This window comes from Cibotium barometz, chromosome 3 (assembly GCF_041138505.1).
Source record: "Cibotium barometz isolate CiBa-2024 chromosome 3, ASM4113850v1, whole genome shotgun sequence".
Lineage (NCBI taxonomy): Eukaryota > Viridiplantae > Streptophyta > Polypodiopsida > Cyatheales > Cibotiaceae > Cibotium > Cibotium barometz.
Window position 1 is genome coordinate 59,141,105 of NC_141048.1, and position 13,287 is coordinate 59,154,391.

The 13,287-nt window shown below is 37.3% G+C and overlaps 1 non-coding gene across 1 annotated transcript; it reads left to right on the plus strand.

The window, feature by feature from the left end:
- Positions 1-1,590: 1,590 nt before the first annotated feature.
- On the plus strand, positions 1,591-1,671 carry TRNAL-AAG (transfer RNA leucine (anticodon AAG)). Its single transcript has one exon. It is a non-coding gene; the product is annotated as a tRNA-Leu (tRNA).
- Positions 1,672-13,287: the final 11,616 nt, after the last annotated feature.

Sequence of the window (13,287 nt, forward strand, 5' to 3'; positions counted from 1 at the left end):
ACATTGGCTTAAACATATTTATTGACATATCATAGCTATTTTTCACTTTCATTATGCTTTGATTAGGTCATAGGATAGGGAAACTGTGCATCTCGAACCACAGTACTCAAAACATTGTGTATCTTCACCGGTCTTATGGTATGACATTAATAAACCTCTCTCTCTCTCTCTCTCTCATATCATATCATGTGCTGGGTTGAAGCAGTTTATGCATTGTGCTGTTAGTGGTTCGAGTCCAATTCCTGGACTTTTTGTGTCATATGCAGCATTTGTGGTCTATGACGCAAAAGAATGCTCTCTCTCTCTCTCTCTTCCCACCCCCCCCCCCCCCCCCCCGCGCGGTGTGTGTGCACGCGTGTGCTAATATGAATTCTGTTCTTATTTTGATGAGTGATACTTGAAAAACTGTTTTGAGGAGTTTACACACCTGTAAATACTGAGTAGGTTGTTATGTTTTGTAGTGCTTCTCCATACCTGCAGGAATTCAGTACTCTTTTTGTTTGTTCAATATCCTCCTCCCCACTGGTGATTGTAATCTTTTTGTGCTAGAAAAGTAGGGCGTGGTCCCATGTTTTCTGCAAAATCTATAGGACTGGTACAGGTGGACGACTGTTGGTACCCATGTACTGGCACGAGTGTTGTTTTGTGTGAAAGTTGTAGCTGATAACTTTCCATCTTAAAGTAGTTCACAGAGCATAGCTGTTGAATCCCCCATCTACAACTTGCATAACTTACATGAACAACTTACATGAACAATATGTCCAGTCGAAGCCATTTTTAATCAAGAGTGGCTAAAGTGTTGTGTTTGTATCCATATATATGTACATGCAAAGCCTTGTTCTCGTATGACTTTGGGCTCGTCCACATCCATGACACAATCATGTTGGGTTCATCTAGAAGGAAGGAACCTTGGGGGTTTCATCCATGTATTGAGACATGCTAAGCTTCATTGTCCAACATACTATGAGCATTGAGGGTGATATGACTGAACAAAAAGGGGATTGGTCCTTTTTGTAGAGACAGATTATGATGATCAGAGAAGTGTTGCCCTCTACTTGAGATTTCTAGGCTCAGACAGATACAAGCACTTGCAGATGGGTTCCAGGCTCTCTTTATTTCTTACTTTCTAAAGAGTGGCCACATAGAGTGCCAAAGACGGATGACATTAGCTCACAAGGCTTCTCAAAGCTCAGCTCTAGGCCTGCCCACATGTGACATGTCTAAGACTTGCTGCATCCTGCTGACCAAGAATCAAATCTGCCTAGGAGAGGTAGGCCTCTATTCCTTTCTCAGCTACTTATACTCGTAAGTCCAAGATCAACAAAGCATTCATAAATGTGTCCAAGTCTTCTGTGTAGACTTGACATGTTGCCTCAGTTGTGTACATACATTCCTTGTCTTGAAAGATTTTAGACACCAAAAAAATTTATTTGGCAAACAAGTGCTTGCTTGTTCAGAGGATTTACATAGCGTGCAGGAAAGAATATAGGTGTGAGGAACATATTATATATGGGGGCTACGTAGGTTTTATTTGTTAAGCGAGAGAAAAACTTATTTTAAATTTTTGTACATAAGCATATATGCCATCTGGTTGAGATGGCCGAGTTGGTCTAAGGCGCCAGATTAAGGTTCTGGTCCGAAAGGGCGTGGGTTCAAATCCCACTCTCAACATAAAGATAATCATACGAACTTTTTAATTTAAAAGTTAATCTCAACGGGCGGTTTATGAAAGTATAGAATTGTTTTTTGAAAATATAGAATGTTGTGGTCCGAGTAAGAAAAGTGAAGTTGTGGTCCAAGTGGTTGAGGCAGTGAAGTGGTCTATCTGGGTTCAAATCCCACTCTCAACATAAATATATTCATTCGAACTTTTTAATTTAAAAGTTAATCTCAACAGGCGGTTTATGAAAGTATGGAATGCGTTTGACTGGTTTTTTGAAAATATAGAATGTTGTGGTCCGAGTAGGAAAAGTGAAGTTGTAGTCCAAGTGGTTGAGGCAGTGAAGTGGTCTATGTGGTAGGATAACCTTTCCATAAAGAGGCTGCAGTCTTTGCTTATATGCTGCTAATCACTGATGTCGAGGCTACTAATCCTCCCTCCATACCCTTGCCGAAGACTCCCTTTTACACAAACATAATGGAACCTTATCTCATCAACATAATGGAACTTGCGACTGTGAGCTCCACAAGGTCAAACAATAACAGAATACTGTGATCTCGTGTCATGAATCTGCACAATTCTCTCTCTCTCTCTCTCTCTCTCTCTCTCTCTCTCTCTCTCTCTCTCTCTGACCCCAAGTTAGCCCATTAGACTTCCCCCTCTTCACAATATTCTCTCTGTCTTCCCGGGGTAGCCTATTTTGGCCGTCTAGCATCCCCCCCCTCCTCCTGCCTTATAAAATAAGTCGTCTAGCTTCCCCCTCTTTATGCTTTGTAGCCCATACCACTAGGCCCATTCGGCATCGAACCCTTGCCCCCTGTGGTCCCACACTTTACCTTTTATGACTAGGCCAATCACAAGCTTGTGATAGGGCCCTATTGATTTTACTTTATACTCTGTCCGTTTGTGTGAATTGCCATCCCTTTTTCTGGGCGCCCTTTGGATTTCTTGAGCCAATGATTGTGAAACCCCTCTTACTTTTCACTATGTATATACACACTCTCTCTATATCTATATAGAGCACATGTGTTCTACACTCTAGAGAGAGAGAGAGAGAGAGAGAGAGAGAGAGAGAGAGATGAAAGCATGGATAGTATGCATGGTAGTCTAGGGGAGGAGGATGTGTGCATTTTAAGGCTTGGGAGGAGTATCAAAGCGGATGGGAGCAACATCTTAAGACGACATCATAACTAGCCTTAAAATGTTGAACGTGTATCACCCTATAGTTAAAAGAGAAAGCATCATCATCATCATCGAGTAGAAAGGGAATGTACATTTTTTTTCATTCTAGGGTAGGAGTTGTAGGATCTATGTCTAACTTTTCCAAAAGGACAAGATATAGGACTATAAGGACAACGCACATCTTTCATTGTTGGTACATCTCATTGGATTTCCTTGCTTATCATTCAAACGAGGTTGGATAGATGTTTGGGATATTATTTTTACCAAGTACAACATCAATCTTTTTCACCATGGATTGAAGAGGAAATTGTAATTTTGACCAAGCATTTTCCTTCTCCCAGCAAGTTAAGAATTTTTTAAAAAAAAGATTGAACAAGCTCGAGCTAAGCTGAACCTATCTTTTTTGAAACCCTCGTTGGAGTTGACATGAAACTTAGTCCTTTTTCAAAACTTGGGTTAGAGTTGTCATGAAATTCAATCACAATGTTAGAATTGTCATGAAGTTCCTTCATCATTCGGTGGAGAGGGGTTTGGCCTCTCCCATTGTTTGCTAGTAAGACCCCTTGAAAAAACAAGTTGATAGTTGGAGATGGCCTTACACAGTTATTTTTTGAAATCATTTCAAATTTATCCTCACCACACTCATAATTCTAAATGTAGTCACCTAATCTAAAGTCTATCAACTCACATATGTAAAAGCTATACCAAGGACTATTTTCCAGTCACATAAATATTTGCTTACATTATTAATATACAAAGAAAAGCATTACAAAAGATCTAAATTTTATTTTTATTTTGTCGATCTATAAGCTTTTGACCTTTAAAGTCACATCATGCATCACATAGTCTTGACTAGTAACCAAAAACCTAAATAGAGCCCATATATGTAAAGGAAACTAACCTCAAGGGCCACCTACCACTTTCCGCACTATTATCCATGAGAGAAGAGGTAGGAAAAGGTCACTTGGGAGCTTTGACTACATCCCCAGTAATCCTAGTGATAAGTTCAATATGTGGCATGAGGTAGGGAAAGGTCACCTAGGAGCTTTGACTACGTTCCCAGTAACCCTAGTGATAAGCTCAATATGTGGCATGAGCTTTGAAATGTGCTAGCTTTTGTTAGGGGTGGAATGGAGTGAAAAATGTTAGTTGTTGTAACCTCTTTGGGATCACGTTATTTCAGGATATTTTATTTTGGAGGCGTCGTTTATTTATATCATTTACCTGGATTAATGTGTTTAATCAAGCTGGTGCGTTGGTATGATATGGTCAGAATTAATGTGTTTAATCACTTGTGTACATTGACTATTATTATTTTGGATGTAGGCGAAGAATGAGTGACGGGGATTATGTGTTAATCCACGAGTGGAACATGTTGGACCACTATGAGATATTTTGGAAGACATGTGAATACCTTTATGGTTTCATATTTAGGCATCTATATTTTTGTAAGGCTAAGGCCTCATACCTTTGTACATACCAAATAGTATTTTATACTTTTGGTAGGTCTAAGACTTTATATTAATGCTTGCTATATTTTTATAGAGGTTGCACACTCATAAACTCAAAAGCACTTGCTTGTGCTTTGTTTTTGGAATTGTCTTTTTGAAAAGCAAGCGCTTTTTCTAATACATATAAATATGGGAGAGTGGTATAAGGGCCACACTCTACCCAGGAAGATTCAACCCACTCGTATGGATGGTGACTTCTACTCAATCTCTCTCTCGTGTGGATGGTGACTTCTACTCAATCTCTCTCTCTCTCTCTCGTGTGGATGGTGACTTCTACTCAATTCACCATCCACTCGTGTGGATGGTGACTTCTACTCAATCTCTCTCTCTCTCTCTCTCTCTCTCTCTCTCTCTCTCTCTCTCTCTCTCTCTCGTTTACTTAATTTGGTTTATTTAAGGTTTATGTTTTTAATTTATGCAAGTATATGTTATGCTCTAATTTTTGTATTGAGAAATTAGAGTTTCCTTCTCCAAGTATCTTAAGGTCCTGACAATGGTATCAGAGCTTTGGGGACTACTTACAAGGAGAAGGATTTTTGAAGGAAAATTCAAAAGCAAGGTTTACACAATTTACTTGACACGCAAAGAAGATCGAAGGTATAATTTTTAGAATTTCTAAAGCTTCAAAACAAATCGAGTAATATTACAGGAAGAGGAAAAGCCTACAAAAAGTTACACATATGTTCATTAAACAAGTGTTTGTACATCATGGTTTACCAAAGATTATTGTTTCAGATAGAGATAGGAAGTTTTGTAGCGATTTTTGGACTACATTGTTTGATAATCTTGGTACAAAGCTCAATTTTTCTATTGCTTTTTTCACCCTGAATCCAATGGACAAACTGAAGTAACAAATAGCATAATAATTAATTTACTTTGATCTTATGTCTCATCTCAGTCTTAAGCAGTGTGATAAATATTACTATATTTTACAATTTGCATATAATAATTGTCCTCATCACATTGCTACTAAGAAAGCATCATTTGAGATAGTGTATGGAAAGACTTTGCCTACTCCTATGACTAGACTTTCACATTCTATAGAGGCTGCAGATTCCTTTGTTAGAGGATTTGACCAAATTCATGATGTAGTAAAATCAAACATTTAAAAGTCTCAAGAGAAATACATAGAGACCAACCTTGTAGTTAAGTTACCTTCTAGATTTTATGGACCTTTCAAGAGATAATAGCAAAGATCAATGATAATGCATATAAGTTGGAGCTACCTTCTACTTGGCATATTCATGACTATTTTCATAAATTTAGTCTTTTGAGACCATTTAAAGGACCTCTACCATCTCATCCTACACATTAGAACAACCTTCTGAATTGGTAGATGAAGAAGAACATCTTGTGTCCGAGTTATGAGACCACCACCACTACACGCATGACTGACACTTATGTCAAGTATCTTGCGACCTTTAAGAATCATCTTATTGAAGATGCTAAATGGATGCCGTAAAAGTTTTTCCGTTCTTACCAAAATCTCATCCACTCTTATCATCCATGCAATTGAGGTCAATTGCAACCCGAGCAAGAGGGAATATTAGTCGTAACCTCTTTGGGGATGCTCATTATTTTATTTCAGGATTTTTTTATTTTGGATACACCTTTTATTTATATCATTTACCAAGATTAATGTGTTTAATCAAGCTATATGCACTGGAATGATATGGTTAGGATTAATGTGTTTAATTGACAATGGTGTGCATTGACTATTATTATTTTGGATATAGGCGAAGAATGAGTGGTGAATTATGTGTTAATCACACGAGTGGGAACATGTGTTGGACCACTATGAGATATTTTGTAAGACACGTGAACACCTTTATGGTTTCATATTTAGGCATCTATATTTTTGTAAGAATAAGGCCTCATACCTTTGTACATACCAAATAGTATTTTATACTTTTGGTAGGCCCAAGACTTTATATTAATGTTTGCTATGTTTTTGTAGAGCTTGCAGGCTCTCATAAACTCAAAAGCACTTACTTGTGTTTTGTTTTTAGAATTATCTTTTTATGAGTTATGACATGAATCTTGGTCCAAACCCTAAATGAGTTTCCTTGAAGCTGTCAGTTTGTCTTGTATCAATGTTTTTTTGTAACTTGTGAAGCAACTATCTTTACCTTGTAAGCTAACTAGCATTTGGAATATTTTATGGTTTTACAACCATCTTCCCTTATGACAGAGGAAAATTGTTTAAATAGTGTAAACTATATTAAAGTACTTACCTTGCAAAAACTAGTTGTCTAAACTAGTTTTTGCACTTTAAATTGCTTAAATAGTGTAAAACATTTTAGATTACTTACCTTGCAAAAACTATTAAATAGTGTAAACTATGTTAGAGTTCTTACCTTGCAAAAACATTTTAGAGTACTTACCTTGCAAAAGCTATTAAATAGTGTAAACTATATTAAAGTAGTTACCTTGCAAAAACTACTTTAAATTGCTTACATGGTGTAAAACACTTTATTGTACTCACTTTGCAAAAACTATTAAATAGTGTAAATTATGTTAGAGTACTTACCTTGCAAAAACTAGTTGTGTCGTTGAGGACTTTCAATCATACCGCTCATTTTGGAAATATATTAGGCCACTAGCTCCTTGCTTCTCATCCTTCCATCATCGAGGAAGGCCTCTACGATTTAAAGAAGATTTTCCCTCTCTCTTGCACCAAGAATGATTAAAAAGAAAAATGGATACTTCCTCACTCTCACAAACATTAACAACTAGCTTGTATGAGAAAGAAGCATACAGAGAATTGCACACATACAAATACTCATATGAATTACTCTATTGCTTCAATGGGGAGCTTTACTACTTGTTTGAAAAAAAATCAAGAAGAACAACCAAAGCTCTTTACAATTCACTTATATACAAGGGGTTACAATTCACTTATATACAAGGGGTTACATTCACACTAGCCTAGCCTAGAAAGTAATCTTTTCCATTATACTAACTCAAATAGCCATTATAAATGAAGAGTTTTAAGCTTCCCATTGGTCATTAAGCTCACTATATGCAGCTACATCATAATACATGCTACCTTTTACAAGAGTGCAGAGCATGCATTCTTTGTTTGGAAGGTCGTTATGGTTAAATAAAATGGTTAACATACTAGGGAACCAAAAGGGACCACAAATGTGGAGCCGATCATTAGTAAAAGGCATGTCCTATGAGGACATGGCAAAAGTAAAACCCAAGCTTGTAGCATAAAAATGAGGGAAAAAAAAGTTACCTCATGTGAACAAGTTGGGGCATTACTATGAAAGTGATGAGACCAATGCAGTGCTACTAGTGGTACATAAAAACCATGGGGTCACAAAAAACAACAATAGAAATAGATGTCAACATTATCATTAAGCATTATTGGGAGCTTTGGAGAAAACCACCCATGGAGGAGACTAATTAGATTGCAAAATGGATTGGCTGAACTATAGCTAAACTCTTTGAACTCTTGAGAGATGAAAAAGTTGAGCATTTGGTTTGAGCTATCATCATCTACTATAGTAATGAACTTTCACAAGGAACCATGATCCTATGATGTGATACACTCAGAAATAAGGACTAAAATATAAAGGTGAACTTGCGAACATGGAAGGTTCACTTAATGGTTGGGGGTTCCTAGTAGATACCATGGTTAGGACCACTTTAGTCAATGTGTGTCATACTTTCGTCACACTATGGAAAACACTATGGAAGATGAATATTATGAATTGGAGTTATCATCACACTTTGAAAGATGAACATTATGAGTCAGAGTATGCACCATCACCTAAACCTAAGGATGCCAAGAATTGAATGCATCTTCGATTGATGTACTTCCAAAGTCAAGACCCATGGCCGGTGGGTAGGGGAATCACAAAATGCCTAATTGCCAAGCAAGAATCTCGACTAAACCTTCTTAGACTCATTCATGTTTAAGTATAAATCAAACATGTTTGGATTTGATAAATATAAAAATAAATTTAATGACATAGCCAAGTCAAAGCTGATGGTGAAGCCCATCTCAAGGTCAATGCAAATCCCATATTTGTTCTAAATGTGTAAGCCATTGAAGCGTTGAGAAAAAAATTTGTTTTCCTAAGGACCTCCACTTATTTTTATAACTACTTTCACATTAATAGTTCTTAAGCTAAGGAACTTTAGGGTTTCAAAACTCCCCACCCACCACCACTAATGATGTTTATGTGGAGATCTACTAATAACCTCTCTCTCTCTCTCTCTCTCTCTCTCTCTCTCTCTCTCTCTCTCTCTCTCTCTCTCTCTCTCTCTCTCTCTCTCTCTCTCTCTCTTACATTGGCTATTAGGTATTGTTGTCAAGGGATACATTACAAATTTGATGGTTGAAAGAGCCGTGGAGCTATGTTTTTTTTTCTCCCCTTGAATGTTGCTCCTTGGTTGAAGCACCTCAGTGCTACACATAGGTCAAATTCTCTTCGTCAGTTGTTGTCAGTTTGTTGGAATTGTGGTTTATGATCTTGAGCTTTACTTTGCCCACCCTTTCCTTTTTGCATGCAACACTTGGGAAGTTGTGTAGATAGATTATGTTGCCGAATTATTCTCGAGATCCTCGTCTTCTAGCTAAAATTTAGACTCTCGATTTTTTCATTAGGGTGACTAGGAATCTTCTTAATTCTGTGCCAAAATTTCACAACTTTTTTAGTGATCTCTTTGGTTTTTATGTTGCCTTTTTCTTTTTGGCTTTGTTTTTGGGTACTCTAAGTGCCTTACCTTTTTCTTAACTCTGGCTTCTTTAAATAAAAATTTTAAAATTTCCCTTCTCTTACCTGGCCCCTTCTCCTTTAAAAAAAAGAATTCTATAGTGCTACCATCATTTTGGGGCTGTTTTAAAACTACCTATGCCATACTTGTCGGTGAAGTTGACATGCTAAGAATCAATGTTGAAATGATAAGAGGGCCACAAAATTGACATAGCACATCAAGGCTTGAGGTGAAGTGAGGCCCGTCAAAGTTATTCTGGCACAGATTCATGTGGTAGGGGCAACCATGAGTTGTTTGAGGGCTAGGTCCATGAGTGCCAACATTTATGTGGTGGCTTTTGAAGTTGGTATGTTGATTTTGAAGGAAATGCAAGAAGGTGATGGGGGTCAAAGATATGCTATCTTAGGGCCTAGTCCAAGAGCGCCAAAGCTGAATTGGTAGCCTTAGAATTTAATGTGGCATATAAAGAGGGACCCTCAAGGGTGGGTTTGCATTAGAGGAAAAGTTAACGTTGGTAGGCCCCCTCAAAGAGGAAGGAGAGCATAAAAGTGCAAGAATGATGTGGATCATGAGGGGAAATGAGGGAATATATTAATAGGTGGGAAGGGGTCTCAAAAATGACATGGAAAGCAAGGGGGTGAGTATTTAAGGCGTGAGATGAAGATTGAGATGATGGGTGATGGAGGTGAGGTTGGGGTGCATGGCATGATGGGGGACTTTTGAGAAGAAGTGGCAAGGATTATTTGAGGGGACATGGGATTGCTAGAATAGTGCTTTAAGTGGTGGTGGTTGAGGTGAAGTGGGTGACCAAGCATGGAGAAGTAGTTGAAGACAATACCAAGGAGTCATTTTTACTAGTCTCAGCATGCCCCCCCTCACCACAACTATTATGTGACGAAATACATAATGGACAAGGGGAATGTTTACTAGTCTCAGCATGCCCCCCCCCCCTCACCACAACTATTATGTGATGAAATACATAATGGACAAGGGGAATGTTTTCCCCCCAATAAAATGAGGAGTCCCATCAGGAGTAACAAGGCTCCTGATCTTGGGGGGAAAGATTCCCCTTGTCTAATTTGGATCATCATGGTCTTGGGGGTTTTGAATTATCAATTTGATGCAAAGTACAACATGTCATCTCTTGCATGATTTCTTATTGTTGATGTGGTGACATAGAAGAGAATGTAATTGTGACACATCACATTCCTACAAAATGTGCTCGTCGTTTGATGGTGTGACTCTCAAGGCAAGGTTAGAGATACATGTCAGACTTTTGGGGAATGAGAATTTATGGTGAAGTTAGGTGAACTTAAAATTAGAGATTCCAATTCATGTATAAAAATGAGCCTGATGTGATGGCCCATATTTGAATTCTAAGCCCCCATGATCACAATGGCTAAAGTGTGGAAGAGGCTATATTCCTTAGTAGATTATGAAGTAAGGAAGCATAAGAAATAAAGGAAGAGACTTAGTGGCAAAACAAAGAGGCTATTATGGTGAGTGACAAGGTGTTCTTGTGTCAAGGGGGAGGTAGTTTGGGAGGCTATACACCAATGGCTTATTAGTGTGAAGCTAAGAGGTGTGCAACAACCAAACAAGGTGTGGGTGGACAATCATGTAGTAAAACAATTATGTCGATAGGCATGGTGTCAAAACCAAGAAGAGCTTTATCAAGCATGGGGGTCATGCAAAAGATAGTGACTATCATGGTGGTTGTGTATTTGAATAATGGACGGCATCAGGGTTAATGGGCAATCGACTTAGAAAGCTTGGCTATTGAGGATATTAAAAGACATTAGCAACTAACCTTATAAATAACATGTATAATCATAAGAAAAATAGAATATTCGTTGTTTATCAATAGTTTTATCCCATAAACCCAGTTTGGGCCACTTTAGTAAGTCGCTTGTGGTGGGACTTATTGGTCACATAGTGATACAGATCTAAATTTCTAAGGAGATAGAATTTAAATAAATTTGCAAGAATTGATTTAACTTTAAACAATTCATCAAACATCACATGATCATGACCAAAATATTCAAAAACAAATAAAATACTTAGCTCATAAAGATTCGGCTCCAAGATTGGGTGCAATCATCCCCCCTCATGTGTGTATGGCCTATTTTCCCCCACACATGAGTATTTTTGAGATACTTTATTCCAATTTAGGCCATAGCCTCCAAAAATACAAAAAGGGTGCTTTTCTTGCACGACACTCTCTTATCTTCAAAAATATAGTGCCCATAAATTGAGGCTTGGGTTTAAAGCAAATCACACTTTACCAAATATTAAAGATCAAGTCTATGCTTGATAAACTATGGCTTTTACAAAATAAATCAAAATGTGCACAAGCTAGCACCTGTATATACAAAGCTTGTTTACAAAAATGGTGTGCCAAAGTAATAAATTTGTACTTCTCTTCAATCCTCCGAATCCTCTTCACATATAAAATAACCAACAATAAATTGGTGAAATAAATATTCCATAAGCATACAAACCATCATCACACACATATTTGCTAGGCGTAAGTAACCCGAGAATCACCCCTACATATGAACCAACTGAAACAAACATTGGAGACCCCAAGCATATGTCAATATCCACCAAACATATTAATATTTATAATGGTATCACCCATGATATAAACATAATTTGGCATGATGTAAAGATAATCCAAGCGTCCCCAAATTATCTACCCAAATTATCTAAGAGGGTAGAATAATATTTTTAAGAGGTCTTAAAATATATTCCCATAGCATTCCCTCGTGTGCTTGAGTTTGCAATTGCCCTCAATTGCCGGTTTAGGGAAAGCACGAAAGTATTTCTCAGGCACCCATCTTGCATCTTCACGAGGATGATTTTTGAAAGTTATTAAATATTTGCTATATTGGTTTCCAGGACGAGTTGGTGTGATTTGATGGTCAATGATAGTATCTAGGAGTAAAATTTCTTAGTCTCCTTCAATAAGAGGTGGTTCTTCATATACTGAATAAGTGGGAAGTTTTCGTTTGAGCTAACATGAAATGAATTATGAATGTGCCAATGAGAAGGTAATTCAAGTTTATATGCAACATCATTAATTTTGTGGATCACTTTAAAAGGTCCATAAAATCTTAGTGCAAGCTTAACAGTTGTTAGGAATTTTTCAACACTTTTAAGTCGATGTTTTTCAATTTTCAAAAGTACAGTCTCCAAGTTCAAAAGATATAGCTTTACGTTTACGATTTGCTTGTTTAACATACTTTTCTTGAGCATGAGCAATGGAATGTTTTACGTCATTCAGAATGGTCGTAAAATCAATAGTGAATTGATCAGTAGCTTCGATTTTGTAAGAAAGTCTAGTTGCCGGAATAGGCAAAAGTTTTCCATACACGGTTTCGAAAGGTGCTCAATCAGCTAAATGAGGAGTATTATTGTAAGCAAATTGGAGAAGATGAATGTACTTATCCCATAGGTTAGGTTGTTGGGCAACATAAGCTTTGAGTAGATCTAAGATAGTGTTATTAGTAACCTCAGTTTGTCTACTTGTTTCCGGATGGAAAGCTGTTGAGAAATCTACTTTAGTGCCTATGTTGGAGAATAATGTGATCCAAAAATTACTACAAAATCTTGAATCTCTGTAAAAAACAATGACTTTTGGCAAGCCGTGATGTACAAAGATTTGTTTGATAAACATATTCATGGCTTGTTGAGAAGTCAAAGTTTTCTTACAAGGTAAGAAGTATGCTTGCTTACTTAAACGATCAATTGTTGTCCAAATCATATCGTTATGACTCGATATAGTAGGCAAACCTGTGATGAAGTCCATGGATATTTGTTCCCAAGTATCATTAGGAAGATAAGGAGTCCTTGGGTTTTACCTTTGTAGCTTTTAATTTTTTGACAAACAGAACATTCAGTCACAAATTTTGCTATATCTTGTTTGAGACGAGGCCAAAAGAATTCCCTCAATACTAATTGTAAGGTAGCTGAAACACCTCGATGACCCATGTATGGTGGTTGATGCATTTCTTCCAGTATGAATTGTCTGAAAGGTTGTGTAATACACAATATTTTTTGGGAGAAAAGATAACCATCATGGCATGAGTAATCGCCAATAGGGTTCCAATTGTTGTCTCTAAGATTAGTCCAAATTTCAGAAAAATTTAGGTTTGTATCATAGGACTTAATGGTTGACTTTGAATAACAAAAATGTTGTGAATA